Source organism: Cetorhinus maximus, chromosome 22 (genome assembly GCF_964194155.1).
Source record: "Cetorhinus maximus chromosome 22, sCetMax3.hap1.1, whole genome shotgun sequence".
NCBI classification, from domain to species: domain Eukaryota; kingdom Metazoa; phylum Chordata; class Chondrichthyes; order Lamniformes; family Cetorhinidae; genus Cetorhinus; species Cetorhinus maximus.
The window spans coordinates 56,313,210-56,331,645 of record NC_135900.1 but is presented as its reverse complement, the minus strand read 5'-3'; the positions used below and the strand labels follow the sequence as shown (position 1 = coordinate 56,331,645).

The 18,436-nt window shown below is 39.8% G+C and overlaps 1 protein-coding gene across 5 annotated transcripts in view; it reads right to left on the bottom strand.

Annotated features, from left to right (window-relative positions):
* The window catches only part of LOC144696719 (uncharacterized), a 132,954-nt gene extending 115,169 nt beyond the window's left edge, over positions 1-17,785 (bottom strand). For all 5 annotated transcript variants that reach the window (XM_078568361.1, XM_078568363.1, XM_078568362.1 and 2 more), the window contains exon 1: positions 17,675-17,785. The gene's annotated coding sequence lies outside the window, so the exon portion shown is untranslated. The remainder of the gene's footprint in view (positions 1-17,674) is intronic.
* Positions 17,786-18,436: the final 651 nt, after the last annotated feature.

The following is an 18,436-nucleotide window of genomic DNA, read 5'->3' as shown; positions in this document are numbered from 1 at the left end:
ATCAAACAAAGGACAAACAACTAATTTAATACTATTTCATAAACACTTATTCTTTAAAAATGAAAACCTTAACAGGTCACATCCAGTTCTGTTTTTAATTCCACCCAAAGTTCCCCTACTCTTTCCAGGGCTTTGAAGGTTCTTTCAGTTCTCCCGAGACCAAACCAAGATGTGTCACAGCTATTAGGAATTCACTTTGATTCTCCTGTGTTCCTGCTAACCTCATATATGAGATTGATTCCTTGCAGTCCTTACACAAGCATTTAGCCAGGCAACCCTCCAATTCTCTTAAGAACCTCACGCTTGTTGACAACCCAGCTCAAGTCTACTCTTCACTGCTTTCTTGTCAATAATTCCAAAATCATTTGATAGCCCTTTACTACAGGTACGAGCTGTTTCCCAGCACTGACTGCTAGCAGCTTTTACTCTCTCTGTGTCTGTGAGAAAACACACAGATAAATCCAAAACAAGATTGCCTCCCTGAAATCTAGCCCCACAGCAAGGTGTCCCAGAAAGAAGTTTCAACTAAATAACTTCAATTTCCAAACTTGACCTTTGATCTGAAAAGATGTGGATTTAAGACCTTCCCCTTGTTTACTTGCTGCTGAACTTTCCTTGATCTGGAAATTATATAGATAACTAACGCCTCCAATGGGGCCCACTGCAATCTTACCAAACTTATCTTCAGTTCCCCAGCCAGACAAATCCAGTTGCCATTTTATGGCTCTCACCCTTCTAATTCTGACATTGCAAGCACATTATGGAACATCCTTTGAACGATCATTATTATCTTAGGGGTGTGTTTACCAACCTCTCAAACTCAGGTTTTCTTTCCCCCCACCCCACCCCCAATATATTTTACATTTAATACTTTAATCCCCAATCTATAAGTTTTATTCCTAAAACGTATGAATCAAATTAAACATTTTCACAAAATAGCAAATAAATGAAATTCCTGTATCCAGAATAAGGCATCAACAACAGCATAACATTGCAAATAAAACTGCCATAGCATGATGAGATTTACCCATTGAATTAGCTGTGTTTTTAATGACTTCGTTAAAGTTTACACTTCAAGTCTTCAGGGTCTCTCATTTCGGGCTTCAGCTGGATACTTTTCTGCTGGAACAGCTGGAAAGGTTTAATAAACATCTGAATCTCTCAGCATTTCTAAGTTTGACTTTTATAAAAAAGGGTGTAACTCCTCACTCTATGATCATTTTTATTTTGCTTTACCCAAAAGGCAGCTGGAGATTAAATTTCCAGAGCTTCTTTACAAGCATTAATAATAGGTAAAAAAATTCTAATTAAGAACTGCCTATCTAACAGCTGCGCTTTCTTTGGCCAAGGATGGACGAAAGCACATTTCACCACCAATGCAGTACTTTTGAAATGTAATCACTATTATAGATCATAGGAAAGCCAAAGAAATTGAATTCAGAACGTACCTTCTTTTCTCAATCAAAATAGTGAAAACTCAGTTTCTGTTAAGGACCAAGACTGTTTAATTTTTTAAACTGGAAAACTACTCACGTTATTTCTGAGCACTCCCGAGATAATTTGTTTATAGAAACATAGTTCTAGAATGCTGCACAAGTCAGCAAGTTTGCTTGTAATGCACTAAGTGGTTTAAGGGAGAAGCCAGCTGACAGCAGGGTAACCAATAAAGAGTGTCAACTGGGCTGGCATGGGTCATTTACCGCAGGTGAGGGAAACAACAGGTTGGGAAGTGATGCAGTTTAGTTTGAATAGGAGCAAGAGCAGTTCAGATCCCATTTTCTAGCCCCCATCCTTCACAAAGACTACTAAAACAACCTGCATTTATGTAGCACCTTTAATGTTGAGAACGTCCCACAGCACTTCATATTTGTGTAATCAAACAAAAATGGTGGAATGATTAATGAGGAGTTTGGTCAAATAGGTGGGTTTTATGAGGGGGAGGAGATGAAAGCTTTAATGGGAGAATTCCAGATCACAGGGCCTGGACAGCTGAAGTCCCTCCCTAATACTGACACACTGGCACTGCAATGCTCCTAAACTTACTGATCCTACTGGAGTCCCGAAGTTCCCACATCACTTACAAATTGCTGAACTCCCTCTCGATCTCTACAAATGCGCCCAAACCTGATGACCTTCCTCCACAATACCCCCAGTTCCCATGACCAATTTTTAATCTGTGAATCTGCTCCAGTGTTCACAGGACCCTCTTCCAGTCCCGATCTTCCATTTTCTCAGAAAATGCAGCACACCAGTGAGTTAAACTGAAATTGAACAATTTAGCCAGGGTAGGTGTAGATGTTGGAAAATTTAGATTTCAAATAATGACACCATCTACCTCTTTGACCCTCTTTCACACAGATGCAATTCAATCTTGAAGTGTTCATTTTCAGTGCATCTTCTTCATTAAATGGGGTTCCATTACATCTGAAACACCCCTTGCATTTACAAAGCACCTTCAATGTAATAATACATCTGAAGACCATCACAGCGGCACTTTCAAAAGAAAACTCAATACTGAGCCACATGAGATATTGGGATAGAAAACAGGTAGGTTTTAAGGTGAATCTTAGAGAGGGGTAGAGGGGTTTAGGGAGGAAATTCCCGAGGTTGCGGCGTAGATACTGAAGGCACAGCCACCAATGGTACGACAATGGAAATCAGGAATGTACAGAGGGCAGGTTTAGAACAACACAGATCTCAGAGGGTTGTAGGGCTTGAGGAGTTTTATTTTTAAAATTCATCAACAGGATCATCAACTGGCTAGGCCAGCATTTATTGAGAAACGTAGTCAAGCAAAAACAGACCAGAATCGAGGAGGTATAAGGATTAACTACAAACTTGGTCAAAATTATGAGCTTTCTTAAGCAAGGAGATGGCAAGATTATTGAGGTTCAAGGGAAATGGAGGGACAAGGCCATGGAAAGTTTGAGAACAAGCATGCATTTTTTTAAAAATAGAGACATTACCACACGCAAGAGCTAATGTAGGTGAGCAAGCACAAGGGTGATGGGTGAATGGAGCTTAGTGAAAGTTAAAAAATGGGCAGAGTTTTGCAATGAGCTCACGTTTACAGATGGGGCAAGGTGAGAGACCAGCCAAAAGAGCATTAGAAGAGAAGTCTAGGAGACAAATGCAGAGACGTGAATTTCAGAAAAATACAAGCTGATGAAGGGATTAAGAAGGCCTATGTTACGGAGATAGAAGTAGGCAGTCATGGTAACAGAGGGGATACATCCATACTTTTTAAATTTGTTTATTCACTTCCTTTGATCTGCAAAAATCTACAGCAATTACACTTTCTAGGTATTAGAATGTAAACTTGTTTTGAGGTTTTAATTCAGATATTTTCTTGGGTTCAACAACAAGCCAAACCCCATTCAGTCCAATATATAGGCAATTTGAGAGCCCAGGAGTCAAATAGACATCACCTGTATCGCAATAGGCTGGCTATACCATGTACAGAGTCATGATGATGACCATAAGGCTTTGGAAAGAGATAGAATTAATGATCTTGAGGGATACCAGTAACTTTTAAAAAGAAAATCAAACTCCAAGTTAAGATTTCAAATTTTAAACAGAAACTTTCAATGTACAAGAATCAAACAAAGCATTACTAACTTACACTATTTCATGAACCAATATTCTTTAAGCCTGAAGATGTCAACAGGTCACCCCCTGTACTACTGCTATTTCCATCCAACAGTTCCCCTGTACTTTCTGGGACGTAAGGGTTCCTTCACTTCTGGGGCCAAACCAAGGCGTGCCACAGCTCTCGGGAATTCAGTTTGATTCTCCAGTGTTCCTGCTATTCTCCGAGATATGAGATTTGTTGGGGTCATCCACTAGTTCTAGCTAGTCAACCTTCCAAATTTTATTTAAGCACCTCAGCATTGGGGACAGCTCAGCTCAAGCATGGACTTCATTGCCTTCTTGCTTAGTGGTCTACAGCTCCCGACAGCTTTCTCTCTCTGCCCGTTTACAAGCTGTTCCAGCTCCAAATGTAAATAACCTGTTTCAAAGCTGCTCTCAAGCCAAATAGCCATTTCTGCGAGAAAACACAGGTAAACACAAAATAAGAGAAAACTACTTCACTGTAAACTATCCCTCTGGCAACATGCCACATCTGGGATGTCCCAAATAGAGGTTTCAATTACTTAACTTCAATTCCTAAACTTGCCCTTTGACCTTAGAAGTATTATGGATAATTTAAGATCTTCCCTTCTTACCATGCTTTCAAACCTTTTTGATCTGGGGCCCACATGAATAATTTAAACCCCTAATAAAAATAACTGGACATCTCATCTCCACCAAAGAACTTAAAGGGCTATCCATTATTTAATGTTTTTCTACTTCTAATTCTATCTAGCACCAGAGATGTACCACCAGCAGTGCCTTTGCAAGATCCTCCAAATTTATGACAAGAAAGACAGGCCAACAGCAGCATCCTCTCCCAAGCCAACTTGCTCAGCTTCAAAGCACAAATCACTCAAAACTGGACAGGACATGTCACTCATAAGCCTGGCACCCGACACCTGAAGCAACTGCTCTGTGACGGAAACAAAAAATGCTGGAAAAACTCAACAGGTCTGACAGCATCTGTGGAGAGAAAGACAGAGTTGACGTTTCAAGTCCATATGACTTTTCTTCAGAGCTAAAGGGAAGTAGAAATGTGATGAAATATATACTGTTTAAGGGGGGGTGGGAAAGGTGAAGCTGGATAGAAGGCCAGTGATAGGTGGAGGCAAAGGAGAGATTGTGAAAGATGTCATAAACGAAAGGTCAAAGGGTGGCTAATAGTGACAGATGGCCCTAGTGGGGGTGGGGTGGGGGGAGGGGACGGTGGTGGGAAAAAAGATCGGAAAGGCTAAAAGCTGGGGATAAAACAATGAATAAAAATGGAAATAAATTTAAATAATAATGAAAATAAGTGGGGGAAAATAAATCATTTTAAAATGAAAATGAATACAGAAAAAAAAGAGGGGGGTCAAAAAGGGGTGAGGATGGAGGAGAGAGTTCATGGTCTGAAATCGTTGAACTCAATGTTAGTCCGGAAGGCTGTAAAGTGCCTAGTCAGAAGATGAGGTGCTGTTCTTCCAGTTTGTGATGAGTTTCACTGGAATATTGCAGCAGGCCAAGGACAGACATGTGGGTATGAGAGCAGGGTGGTGTGACCAGTGTTTCCAGTCCTACTCAGGCCTCCTCCCACAACTCTTCTTTCGGTGCATCAGTGACTTTCGGTGCCGCTTCATGCTCTCATCTGGACCTGGAAAAATTTTATCAATTTTGCTTCCAATTTCCACCCCTCAATCACTTTCACATGGTCCAACTCCAACACTTCCCTTCCCTTCCTTGACCTCCCTGTTTTAATTTCTGGTGATAAACTGTCCACCAATATTCATTACAAGCCCACCGACTCCCACAGCTACCTCGACTACAGCTCCTCACACCCTGCTTCCTGTTAAGACTCCATCCCATTCTCTCAGTTCCTTCACCTCTGTCACATCTGTTCCGATTGATGCCACTTTCCAAAACAGTGCTTCTGACATGACTTCCTTCTTCCTTAACCGAGGTTTCCTACCCACAGTGGTTGACAGGGCCCTCAACCATGCCCAACCCATCTCCTGCGCCCAACTCAAGTCTAACCTCCTCAAAGCCTGGCTCTCTGGAAGATTCCTGCCATCGGCCGTAGAGCAGACCAAGTCTCTGTATACCAACCTCATCCTGCTGCATCATCACCAGCTTCAAAGGAATTCTGAAACTCCTGCCTTCAGCTAGCTGAACATGCCTGAACTTTAACCCCATTGTGAAGGAACCCTCAATGCACTCTGACATTCATGTGAATTAAAAAACCAAAGGCCTGGATATTAAGTTATTGCTCTTCGAAAAACTCTTTCCTTTCCTGTTTCCTCATTTGCTTGTGTATCTATGTAGTTGCAAAGGCCATCCTCCCAGGTTTGAATGTATAAATAAATAATAACTCTGATTTAACCCTAAAAAGAGTTTGCTGAGTCACTTTAAAATTGACTTCAAAAAGGGGTTTGGGGAAACACGCCACAAACTATATTAAAACACTTCTGCTTACAGATGGGCAGCAAGAAAAATAAAGGAGTTTAGTTTTGCCTCCATCCCCTGACGGTAACAACACTTTGGAAGACAAAGCAACATGCATAATGACTATGTTACACATTAATGCAAAGCAGACCTGGCACAAGATCCTTCAACGTTAACATTATCTGGCAGTTTGCTGGCCAATTTGCACAAGCCTCTCTCATGGTTTCGGAGGAACAACTGAATTAGGACAAGTCAGGCTGAAATGTCCTCGCTGAGTTGTCTAGAGTATAACAGAAACTTAAATGTGCATCTCAAGCTCAAATAGAGCTGCCAATCAAACAGATTTTCAAACAAAACCCACAGGACATTTATATTGAAAATAAATGGCTTGACCCTGTTGTGAATACTCAGTTCGTGGTTCATGTGTTTTAGAATGAATCTTGTAGTTTTAGAATAATTCTTAAAAGTTATTAAGGTTAACTGTAGAAAATGGGATAAATGCAATTAACGCAAGCTTGAAGTCTATAACACTTAAAGGCTGAGGCCCTGGTGCCTTGAAGAGCTTAACAACTAGAAAGGTAAGGCAATTAAAATGCTGGGCTTCAGATATTACTGGAACACAAGGAAACTGCAGTTCAAAAGGTGACCCATGTTTGTTTAATAAAAGCAGAATAGAAATGGTAGAGCTATAAAACCGCATGTGGGCTTACTTAGCTGAAGAGTTGGAGGCATCTGCTATGCTTGCAAGAACAATGGCAGCCCAGAGAGATGTTTTTGTTTTGGGAGGTAGACCCTGAAAGGCTGTGAAACCCATTTATATAAAAACAAAAAACTACTGCGGATGCTGGAAATCCAAAACAAAAACAGAATTACCTGGAAAAACTCAGCAGGTCTGGCAGCATTTACTTTACCCATTTACTTCATCGCATCAAAGAGGAAATTGTAAATGAGGGATAATTAACTTAAAAGATCGGTTTGATAATAGTCCAAAGCAGGTTAAATCATCATGGAGGTGGGTGGATCTTTGGAAGACACTCTGGTTTAAATTTATATGGGTGTTTGCAGAGAGCGCTTTTCGGTTGGACCTCATGTGGTTTGCAGCTCACAGAGAAGAAAGCCAAAGTAAATGACACTTAGTATCATGACCCAGCAGCTGGTAAAGCTGAGTTATTTAAAAATCCCAGCGGGAAACTTAAAATATAGGTTATGACAATTGTTTTAAGTGGTATGCTTGAGATGCAGCTCTAAATTCAGGAATCAGGCCACCAGTTCTTGAGAGGTTTTATACTAAACTAAATGAAACAATTTATTAAGTTACACAAATTAAATACATAGACATGGCGACAAATTACTACTATCATAACTTTTAACAAATTCCCAAACTAATTTCCATTAAGGCAACAGCAACCCATAGACTTAAGCAGACACCAAGCAAAGCATTTTCACCTTACAAATTCAAAATGAGGTTTCTTTCACTTTGGTTCCTGTGGAGACAGTTGTAGGCTTACAGCTACTTTGATCTTACATTACCTCTGCCCTGCACACACAAAATTGCTGTTATACCCAACACAGTTCACTAAATGTAAATTCTCGTTATAATCATCAGCTCCTTTGAACTCCACCTCTTCTAACAATAAAAGCCCCTTTTATGGTACAAATTTTATTAGTAATATAAACATTTCTTGGTCTCTGCTAGCTAGGTGCCAGCATTCACTCCCCTTCTTGAATCCTCTATTCAACAAAATGCAAATGCACTCTACCTCTCCTATCTCAAAACTAGTACACATTAAAGCACCTAGACTAGCTGGCTTTAATCCAATTAAGACACACCCACAGACTTAACCTCGTCTTTAAAAAAAAAATCCAATAACGTTATATGCATTAATAGCTTTATGACATACCCCTCCCTATCACAAAATGAACCGTCATAATTCTAAAAGACAGCTTCATTTAAAAACCCATCTCACACTATTACATTACCAGATGCATGCATTAACATAATACACACACACACATACATCCTTGGTATCAACAGAAATCACTCCAGCTCAGTGTCTAGGTTTTTAAAATGTCCAATTTTCCTTTAAGCTTCAAACTCTTGATAATGCATCTACAAACAAATTTTCTCTTCCAGCAATATGTATAATCCGTAGATTAAAGGGTTGTAATAATAGGCTCCATCTGAAAAGCCTTGCACTTTTATCTCGAAATTTGTCCAAAAACTTCAAAGGATTATGGTATGCATAAACAATTGTTTATGAATTGTTTGCAACAAATTTAAAAATGCTGCAATGCTAACACTAAACCCAAAGTCTCTTTCTCGATCGTTAAATATCTTCTCTGTCGAACAGTTTACGTGAAAAATATCCTATCGGTTTTTCAATTCCAATGTCATCTTCTTGTAACAGCCCCAATGCCTATATCGCTTGCGTCGACGGTCAACTTGAATTGCTTGGCATAATAACAACTGGTGTCATAGTTAATTCAGTTTTCAAACTGTCAAATGACTTCTGACACTCCAGTGTCCATTGAAACTTGTTCTTTTTTTAAAAAAATAGTTCAGTCAGTGGAGCAACCACTTGGCTAAATTTGGTACAAATTTCTGGTAAAACCCACTCATGCCCAGAAATCTCAAAACTTCTCTCTTTGTTGTTGGCACTATGAAATCCACAATAGCCTTGACTTTCGCATGTCTCGGAGCCACCTACCATGTCCAATTGTATGGCCTAGATACGTAATTTGCACTTTTGCAAATTCACTTTTAGCCAAGTTCATCACCAAATTAGCTTCTTGTACTCAAATAAATAATTCTTCCAGATGCTGTAAATTCTCCTCCCGCGCCTGAAAACAATTAGATCATCAATATAAACAGCACAATTGCTTAGACCTGCAATTGCTTTGTTTGTCAGTCTTTGGTATGTCGCAGGTTCTTCATACCAAATGGTATGGCTTTAAACTGATAATAGTCCACTTGGCGTTACAAAAGCTGATATCTCTTTTGCTCTCTCCGACAATGGTACCTGCCAAAATCCTTTCAGCAAGTCAATCTGTGATAAATTTCAATTGTCCCATTTTCTCAATGCAATCTTCCAACCGTGGTATGGGATATGAATCCGCTTTTGTCACCGCATTCACTTTTTGATAGTCCACACAGTCTGTGTTCCATCCAGTTTCGGTACTAGTACAATGGGCAAACTCCAATTACTGCAACTAGACTCAATTATATCTTTTTGAAGCATGAAATCAATTTCCTTTTGTACTTTTTAAAACTTTGCTGGATTTATTCTATAAGGATGTTGCCTTATTAAAGATGATATTTCTATTCATACATTATGTATAGCTAAATGTGTCTTTCCCAACTTATTTCCACAAACGGGTTTGTGTGACTGCAATAGCTTTTCCAAATTACCTTGACATTTGCTTGGAAGGTAACTCAATATTTTATTTAAATTTTCAAGTACCCCCTCATTATCCAATTTGATTAGAGGAAAATCAATTTCAGAGTCTTGCACTTCTACCTCTTATCATCCACCATCACTAATACCTTTTTGTTTCTCTCCCCTGTCAAAGTACTTTTTAAGTATACTTACTTGACACACACTCTACTTCTTTTTTCCATCTGGAGTATTTATTAAATAATTTACTTCACCCAATTTATTTTCAATCCTGTAAGGCCTATTAAATCTTGCATTTAATCAATCACATGGTACTGATAACAAAACTAGTACTTTCTCTCCGGAAGTAAAACTGCAGGTTTCATCTTTCTTATCTGCTTTCACTTTCATCACTTGCTGTGGTAGCTTTAAATGGTCCATAGCCAACTCTCATGCTCTGTTCAATCTTCCCCTGAATTTTGATAGATAATCCAAGAGAATAGTTTCTGAATTTTGACCCACAGATTTCTCATGAATCAATTTCAGTGGTCCCCTTACCTCATGACCATAAACTAGTTCAAAAAGGCTAAAACCAGTCGATGCATTAGGAGCATCTCCAATAGCAAACAACAAAAAAGGGATTCCTGTATCCCAATCCTGTGCATAATCCTGACAGTATGCTCTTATCATAGTTTTTAAAGTTTGATGCCATCTTTCTTTGTGATTTTGGATGATAGGCTGTTGACTTAAACTGTTTTATCCCCAAACTGTTCATTACTTCCTTAAACAGCTGCAACATGAAATTTGACCCAATCTGATTATATTTCCTTAGGTAAACCATATCTTGTACAAAATGTAATCAACTCCTCCACAATCCTCTGTGTAATATTTCTTAAACGTATCGCTTCAGGAAACCTAGTAGACACATCCATTAGTGTCAGTGAATACTGATTGCCATTTTTAGTCTCAGGGAGGGGTCCTACACAATCAATCGTGACCCTGGTAAAAGGTTCTTCAATTATTGCGATTAAAGGCGCCGACTTAATCACTGCTTGTGATTTTCCTGTTATTTGACATGCATAACAGGTTTTACAGAATTTGACTACATCCCTATGCAATCCTGGCCAAAACAAAAAAACCTCTATCTTTTCCTGTGTTTTCCTAATTCCTAAATGTCCCCCCATTGGAATTTCATGAGCAATCCTCAGAATCTCATTTCTATACCTTAATGGGATAACAATCTGACGCACCTCCTTCCAGCTTTCATTTGCTGATGATCCGACTGCCACTTACTCATTAAAATACCTCCTCGAAGATAACAACATACTGGAATACATTTTGCTTCTGTTTAAGCTTTCTGATATAACTGTTTTAATTCCAAAACATTTTTCTGCAACTCCACTAACCTTTGAGTTAAACATTTCAGCTGAAGTTTTCTGTATTCCTTCTTCTTGAACAATGTTATCAAATTCAGCACCAGCTAGTTGGATTTCGACACCTTCTCCTTGCCTTTGAACTGCTTGCTTATCTCATTTGTCTTGTTGTTCCCTGAGCCTTTGATCTTGTTACAACACAATCAGGAAACAATTGAGGGTGTCCCTTCTGTAAGACCTCTGTCGAAAACACTTTTACGGGCTGCTCAACTACCATAGGCATCACCCACATTTGCGATCCAGCTATATCATTACCGAGAATGCCTGTAATGGGCAATTTTTCTACCACTCCAACTTTGCTCTTTAAAGTTTATTCCGTTGAGGAAAATGATTTAGCATCTCCATGAACCCCACTTATTATTACCTGCTCCTGCAATACACCCTTTGAACAATAAATATCACTATCCCACAAAATTAAGGATTGACTAGCCCCCGTGTCTCTTAAAATTTTAAGATCTTTACCTACTCCACCCTGTACAGATGGAAAGACTTCCCCTTCACACACAAAGTCTTTAAACATCTCTGCAAGTTGATCCTCAGAATTCTGAGTAAACTGAACACATTCCCATTTCTTCACCTATCATTGATTCTCCCTGTTTCACCTGTACACAAACCACTGGTTTCTCCTGTGCCTGAACCTCAGAACCCATAGTACTTTTACTTCTAGAGATTTTCTGTACCCCAACAATTCCAACAGATTTTTCCTGCAATCTCCAGCACACTGACTTCATATGCCCCACTTTATTACAATGGAAACACCTCAATTGTCAAACATCACTTCTACCTTCAGCATCTTTTTTATTCTGAGAAAAAACTTCTTGGAAACTTCCAGCTACTACTCCTCTTCCCTGACTACCTACCTTCCTTTCACCGTCCCACTTTTTATCCTTTTGCAATTTGAAAGGCTGATAGAAAAAAGGTTTTGCTCTATAAACTAACTCAATCATCAGCTATCTCTGCTGCTTGTCTTACAGAATCAAGCCTCTGTTGCTCCACATGAGTTCTCACTACCAAATGGATTGAATCTTTAAATTCTTCCAAAAGAATGACTTCCCTGAGAGCTGCATAAATATTTCTAGTTTTAACACCCGTATTCACCAGTCAAAATTACTTTGTTTTACTCTTTCAAACTCAATATAAAAAGTTCGCCCAGGCTGTTTTCTCATATTTCTAAATTTCTGCCTGTTGCTTCAGGAACCAACATATATGCACTCAAAATAGCCTTTTTCACCACATCATAATTCACCGACATTTCTTCTGATAGCCAGGCATATACCTCATGCACCCTACCTCGCAACTTAGACTGTAATAATAACATCTAGGTTTCCTGTGACCATTTCACCTGTTTAGCTAGCTTCTCAAATGAAATAAAGAATGCTTCAAAATCTTTTTCCTCAAACTCTGGGAGAGTTTGTACAAATTTAAACATCCCCCCATTGGGTTCTACTCTGGCGATAAGTCCTTCCTCACCTACTGGCATCTCTTTTTAACTGCCAGCATTTTCAGTTGGAATTCTCTCTCTCTCTTTTTCTTTCCTCCTCCATCTCCACAATTTCTAATTCCCTGTTAAAAGCCATTTCTCTGTCCTTTGCTTCAAATTCAAGCATCTTCATTTGCAACTGAAGTCTCACTACCTCCAGCTGTTATTCACTAGAGTCAGGTTTCACTTCCAACTCTAGATACTGTGCCATACGTTGAATTATATCTGCTTTCCTAGCACCCTCAGATAAGCCCAATTTTAACTTATCTGCCAACTCTGTTAACTTACTTCTGGTTATTTTCTCCAAACCAATCAAGAGTTATATCTTCTACTCCCAGTCAAGTCTTAGCAATTACCAAAGCTATCTTGCAGTGTCGCCACTAAAATACCTCACCAACTCCTAAATTCAAAGTGCTTCTCGTACTCGTAAATTTAAGATTCACCAATTCTAAACCAATCAAGGATTTGGAAATATTTTTATCCCACTTGAGCCCCCCAATTATTATGACCCAGTAGTTGGTAAAGTTGAGTTATTTAAAAATCCCAGAGGGAAACTTGAAACTGTCATAACCTATAATTTAAGTGGTATGTTTTGAGTTGCAGCTCTAAATTCAGGAATCAGGCCACTAGTTTGCGAGAGGCTTTATATTAATCTAAATGAAACAATTTACTAAATTACACAAGTTAAATACATACACATGGTTACAAATTACTACTATCATAACTTTTAACAAATTCCCAAACTAATCTCCATTAAGGCAATAGCAACCCATAGACTTAATCAAACACCAGGCAAAGCATTTTCACCTTACAAATTCAAAATGAGGATGACACAAAGATTGGCCGGGTGGTTAACAGTGAGGTTGAGTGTCTTGGGCTACAGGAAGATATAGACGGGATGGTCAAATGGGCAGATAAGAGGCAGATGCAATTTAACCCTGAAAAGTGTGAGGTGATACACTTTGGAAGAAGTAATTTGACAAGGAAGTATTCAATGAACGGCATGACACTAGGAAGTTCTGAGGAACAAAGGGACCTTGGCGTGTGTGTCCATAGATCGCTGAAGGCGGAGGGGCATGTTAGTGGGGTGGTGAAAAAGGCATATGGGACCACTTGCCTTTATCAATCGAGGCATAGGTTACAAAAGTAGGGAGGTCAGGTTGGAGTTGTATAGAACCTTGGTGAGGCCACAGCTGGAGTACTGTGTGCAGTTCTGGTCGCCACATTATAGGAAGGATGTGATTGCACTGGAGGGAGTGCAGTGGAGATTCACCAGGATGTTGCCTGGGATGAAACATTTAAGTTATGAAGAGAGGTTGGATAGACTTGGGTCGTTTTCGTTGGAGCAGAGAAGACTGAGGGGTGACCTGATTGAGGTGTACAAGATTATGAGGGGCATGGACAAGGTGGATAGGAAGCAGCTGTTTCCCCTTAGTTGACGGGTCAGTCACGAGGGGCCATAAGCTCAACGTGAGGGGCAGGAGGTTTAAGGGGGATGTGAGGAAAAACCTTTTTACCCAGAGGGTGGTGACGGTCTGGAATGCGCTGCCTGGGAGGGTGGTGGAGGCGGGTTGCCTCACATCCTTTAAAAAGTACCTGGATGAGCACTTGGTACGCCACAACATTCAATGCTATGGGCCAAGTGCTGGTAAATGGGATTAGGTAGGTAGGTCAGTTGTTTCTCACATGTCGGTGCAGACTCGATGGGCTGAAGGGCCTCTTCTGCACTGAGATTCTCTCACTTTGGTTCCTGTGGAGAGTTGTAGGCTTACAGCTGCTTTAATCTTACATTGCAGTGCAGAGGCACAAACAAAATTGCTGTCTGTTATACCCAACACAGCTCATTGAATGTAAATTCCAATGTATCAACAGCCCCTTTGAACTCCACCTCTTCTAACAACAAAACCCCTTTTCATAGTACCAATTTTATAAGTATATAAACATATTGCTTGGTCTCTGCTAGCTAGGTGTCAGAATTTACTCCCTTTCTTGAGTGCTCTATTCAACAAAATGCAAATGCACTCTACCTCTCTCATATCTCAAAACTAGTGTACATCAAAGCACCCAGACTAACTGGCTTCAATCCAATTAAGACACGCCCACAGACTAAACTGCTATTTTTTTTTAAAAATTCCAATAACATTATATACATTAATAGCTTAATGACACTTAGATAAGCCTGCACCAGAAGGAAAGTAAAACTCTAACCCTCGTCATTGACCGCATGGAGTTCAGGTGAGGCTTAATCTCAGTTTGAATTTTGAGAGTGAACAGAAGCTGGAAGATTGCCTGGTTTGAAGCTAGTGGGAGAATCTACAGTGGGCCTCAGTGTCTTACTGCAAAAAAAATCAGATTAGCTTGTAAGGTATTGGAAAAATAATCAGAACAAGGGATTGAGGCCTCCACAATCAAGAGAGTCTGAGAACAGCTGGAGCTAAGGAAAATTCTCCAGAAGATTGTTGCATACTTATGGGCCACAACAAGTATAAAATAGTGAAATCATAGTTGCGTAGCTCTTATTTGTTAAAACGAGATATTCAGATTTTAAAAAAAATGTTAACAGTCCCTAACCAGATTGTAACAGCCCATTGCTCATACCTTTTGCATACATTTGGTTGTCCTGGGTCTATGGTGTACCAAACAAGCCTCATTATTTTCTCAGTCTTGGTATGGAGAGAAAAGGAATTACCAACAGGACACAGTTAAAATTGCTTAATTTGTCATGCTAATTGCCACAGTAACTATTTCAGGAACGTCAATTTACAGTAATTAGTTCTCACACTAATCTCACTGTCTACCTATTTCACAGCAATGAGGTTTTTGTTTTAAAAAGAGACAGGCTACATTAAATAGTTCCACTTTAGAAGAGCAAATACACTGTTAAATGGTGCTGTTCTCCTGTAGTTGTAAATCTATTGATGTTCCAAACTAACCACAAGTTTTGTGGAAAAAACTGATCTCAAACAAGTTATAGATGGTTGAAACAAAATACTGTAATGTAAACCCAACAAGTGCAATTTGTTTTAAGAAATCATATACAATCGAAATAGTAACTGGCCAGTGCTATTTGTGCATTTTCTGTTCTATTTTGGATTTCCATCATTTGCAGTCCCCCATACCCATCATTTCCCATTGAAAATATGTACACTTGGGATACTCGCTCCTCAATCATAATCCCAGCCAACAAACTCCCAGTCAGACACTTTTTTAAAAATTTGCATACTGGTTTGGTTAAACATTTGTAAGGAACATATCTTTTTTATTTCTGTTGGGCTGTTGTAGAGAACATATATCTTTTTATTTTCTGTCGGATTGTGGATTAAAATTACAATGGCTGCAGGTTGAAAGACATATCCACTGGAACAGGATGAGAGATATATACACTGGAACAGAATGTGCCATGAAAGACAGGATGGTGCCAGAAAGGGGTCCTGCACCAAGGCAACGTTTTAATTGGCTCCTGAAAAGGTAAGCAGGTTTTGTGAGCGCGATGCAGCTGAATAGCTCCTAGCCTGAAAGGAACAAGGCCTAAAACCTCTCTCTCTCCTGTGTGTGGAAGATTCCAGTAATTCCACACTATTAGCTAGCTTTTTCTCCTCATCTCTATAATTTGCTCTCTGAAATCCTCTGTCAAGAGGCAAAGAGGAAAAATACTGTTAGAGACATTGAAAGGCAAGTGCTCAACCAATGAACTTAATACTGAAAGTGCTGGAAGACCATCTCGTGCCATCAAAGAGAACTGAAATGAATTTAGAAGACATTGATCAAAATCAACCCATCAAATCCTGTACTCAGGAATTGGTGATATTGAACTGTTTTATCCCACCCTTAAAGTGCCTTATGTATCTTGTATGTGTGTGCATAGGGATTTAAGAACGAGGTAGAGTTTGAGTTATAGTGTTAGAACTTAGCAGTTCGTATTTCTCTCTTTTGCCACTGGTTAATGACAGTTTGTTCAATAAACAGTTATTTACTATTAAGTTTAAAAACCTGATGCTTGTATTCTGCTAACCTAAATTAAACTGTTAGGTAGAATTGGGGCAATCTTATAGCGCACTAGCCCCAGAGAGTCATGACACATTGGTATGATGCAAACAAACAGGTTTTTTTAAATGAGTATTTTTTCAATACTGGAAAGGTTTTAAGTTTAAAATTGACCCAATATGGATGGGCATTAGAATTACTTTATCATTTGATAGAAAAAAAACGATCATCATTGAATCATCATAAAGAGAATATGGCTTCAATATGCACAATTACATTCTAGTTTTGAAAGATGGGCACCAATAGGTGACACTTAAAATGAACTTCAATACAATTAAGACAATTCATTAGAAAGCAGTTGAAACCAACTAGACTGATAAGAAAACAATGCGATCAGAGTGCAGCCAAAATCCTGGGAAAAAAATGGATGTGTTAGTTATAAAGGGCTGGTGAGATAGAAGACTAGCAAAACCATGGTAACGGCTGTTGCGGCTGGTTGTCCTAGGATGGGCGAGCAGTAAAAGTGAATTCCCAACCGACCCTCTGTATTTCCCTTTTGTGGCAAGTGTCTGGTCATCTGCTTTGATAACACTTCCATTCAAATGATTTCAATGGTATATGATTAAAGTTCAATTCATTTCGTATTTTTTTGAATGGTAACCCTGAACATTACGAACGTACATCTAACATTTTTCCATCACAAATTTAGAGGCTGATTTGTAGGAATTGTTTTTTTTTTAAAAAAAAAGATAAATCTGGCACTGTTCTGTCTCAGGCTCTCTCTCTCTCTCTCTCTCTCCTCTCCTTATCTCCCGCCGTTACTATCAGGCTATTGAAGAATTCAATAAAGCTCGTGGTCTCTGATGGCTTTAATTGATTTGAATTTTGATCTTTCACACATTTTCGTACACCGGCATTGTTACTTGATGTATTTTAAAAGTACTTTCACCAAGTATTACACTTATCTGGACTGACGATTGTACTTCCTACTGTACCTGGATTTCTCCCCTTTTCATGTCTTTTTAAACGAAACATTAACAATAATAATATGGGCATGGTGCCGATGTTATAGAAAATACCGCTAAAACGCTTTAAGAGTTTAAAAGGAAGCAAAAAGCCCAAGTGTGGACGGCAACTGGACAAATCCCGTCCTCCTGTGTTGTTTACCAATTGTTGAAAATCTCACCGAAAAAGAGCGATTAAAACCGGCGGGGGTGGGAGGAGGGGAGGGGGGGCGGTGTGGGGGAGTCACTTTAAAAAAAAAGGTGCAAGGACTGCGAGATTCAGCGGCTCTCGACCAAAACAAAGCAGGGAATTTGAGAGCGTGCAACAACAACAAAAAAAGTACTCACGTTAAAACGCTGCAGAGCAGAGCGGAGCAGAGAGAGAGAGGCAGCGGGATCCCTGAGGAGCTGGAACTCCGCGACTCCCTCAACACAAAGTAACACTGCAGCCGGCCGCCCGTGCGCCTGCGCGCCCGCCGCGGGAACGCCCGGCCATTGTGACGTCACAATTCCCCCATCATGGCAACAGCTGCTGGAGCCTGGCGCGCGGGCTCGAGCTTCTCTTTCTCTCTCCTCCTCCCCCCACCCCTGGCCGGGGTTACCAACCCTCCAAGATTGACCCCGCTGGAGTCTCTCTCCCAGCCATCCCACATACACGAATCTCTGTAGGACACTGCTGGAGGGCAACCAAGGGAAGAGAAAAAAAAATCATAGGGACATGACAAACATCTTTTCCATTTTCTTTGTTCACTTTTTGAAAAAAAATAGACCTGCTTTTCATAAAACTGGACCTCTCCAAGCACTCTACAGCCAATGAAGAGCTTTATGATGTGTGGTCACTGTTGTAATGTAGGAAATTCCACAGCCCTGCCTGCTCAAGCAGATGTAAAAGATCCCATGGCACTATTTCGAAGAAGAGTAGGGGAGTTCTCCCTGGTGTCCTGGCTAATATTTATCCCTCAATCGACACTACACAAACAGATTATCTGCTTATTACCATATTGTTGTGTGTGGGAGCTTTTTGTTTGCTAATTGGCTGTTATGTTTCCTATTGCTCCTCTTAGGCAGTCCCTCAGGATCAAGGATAACTTGTTTCCACTTCAGTTCAAT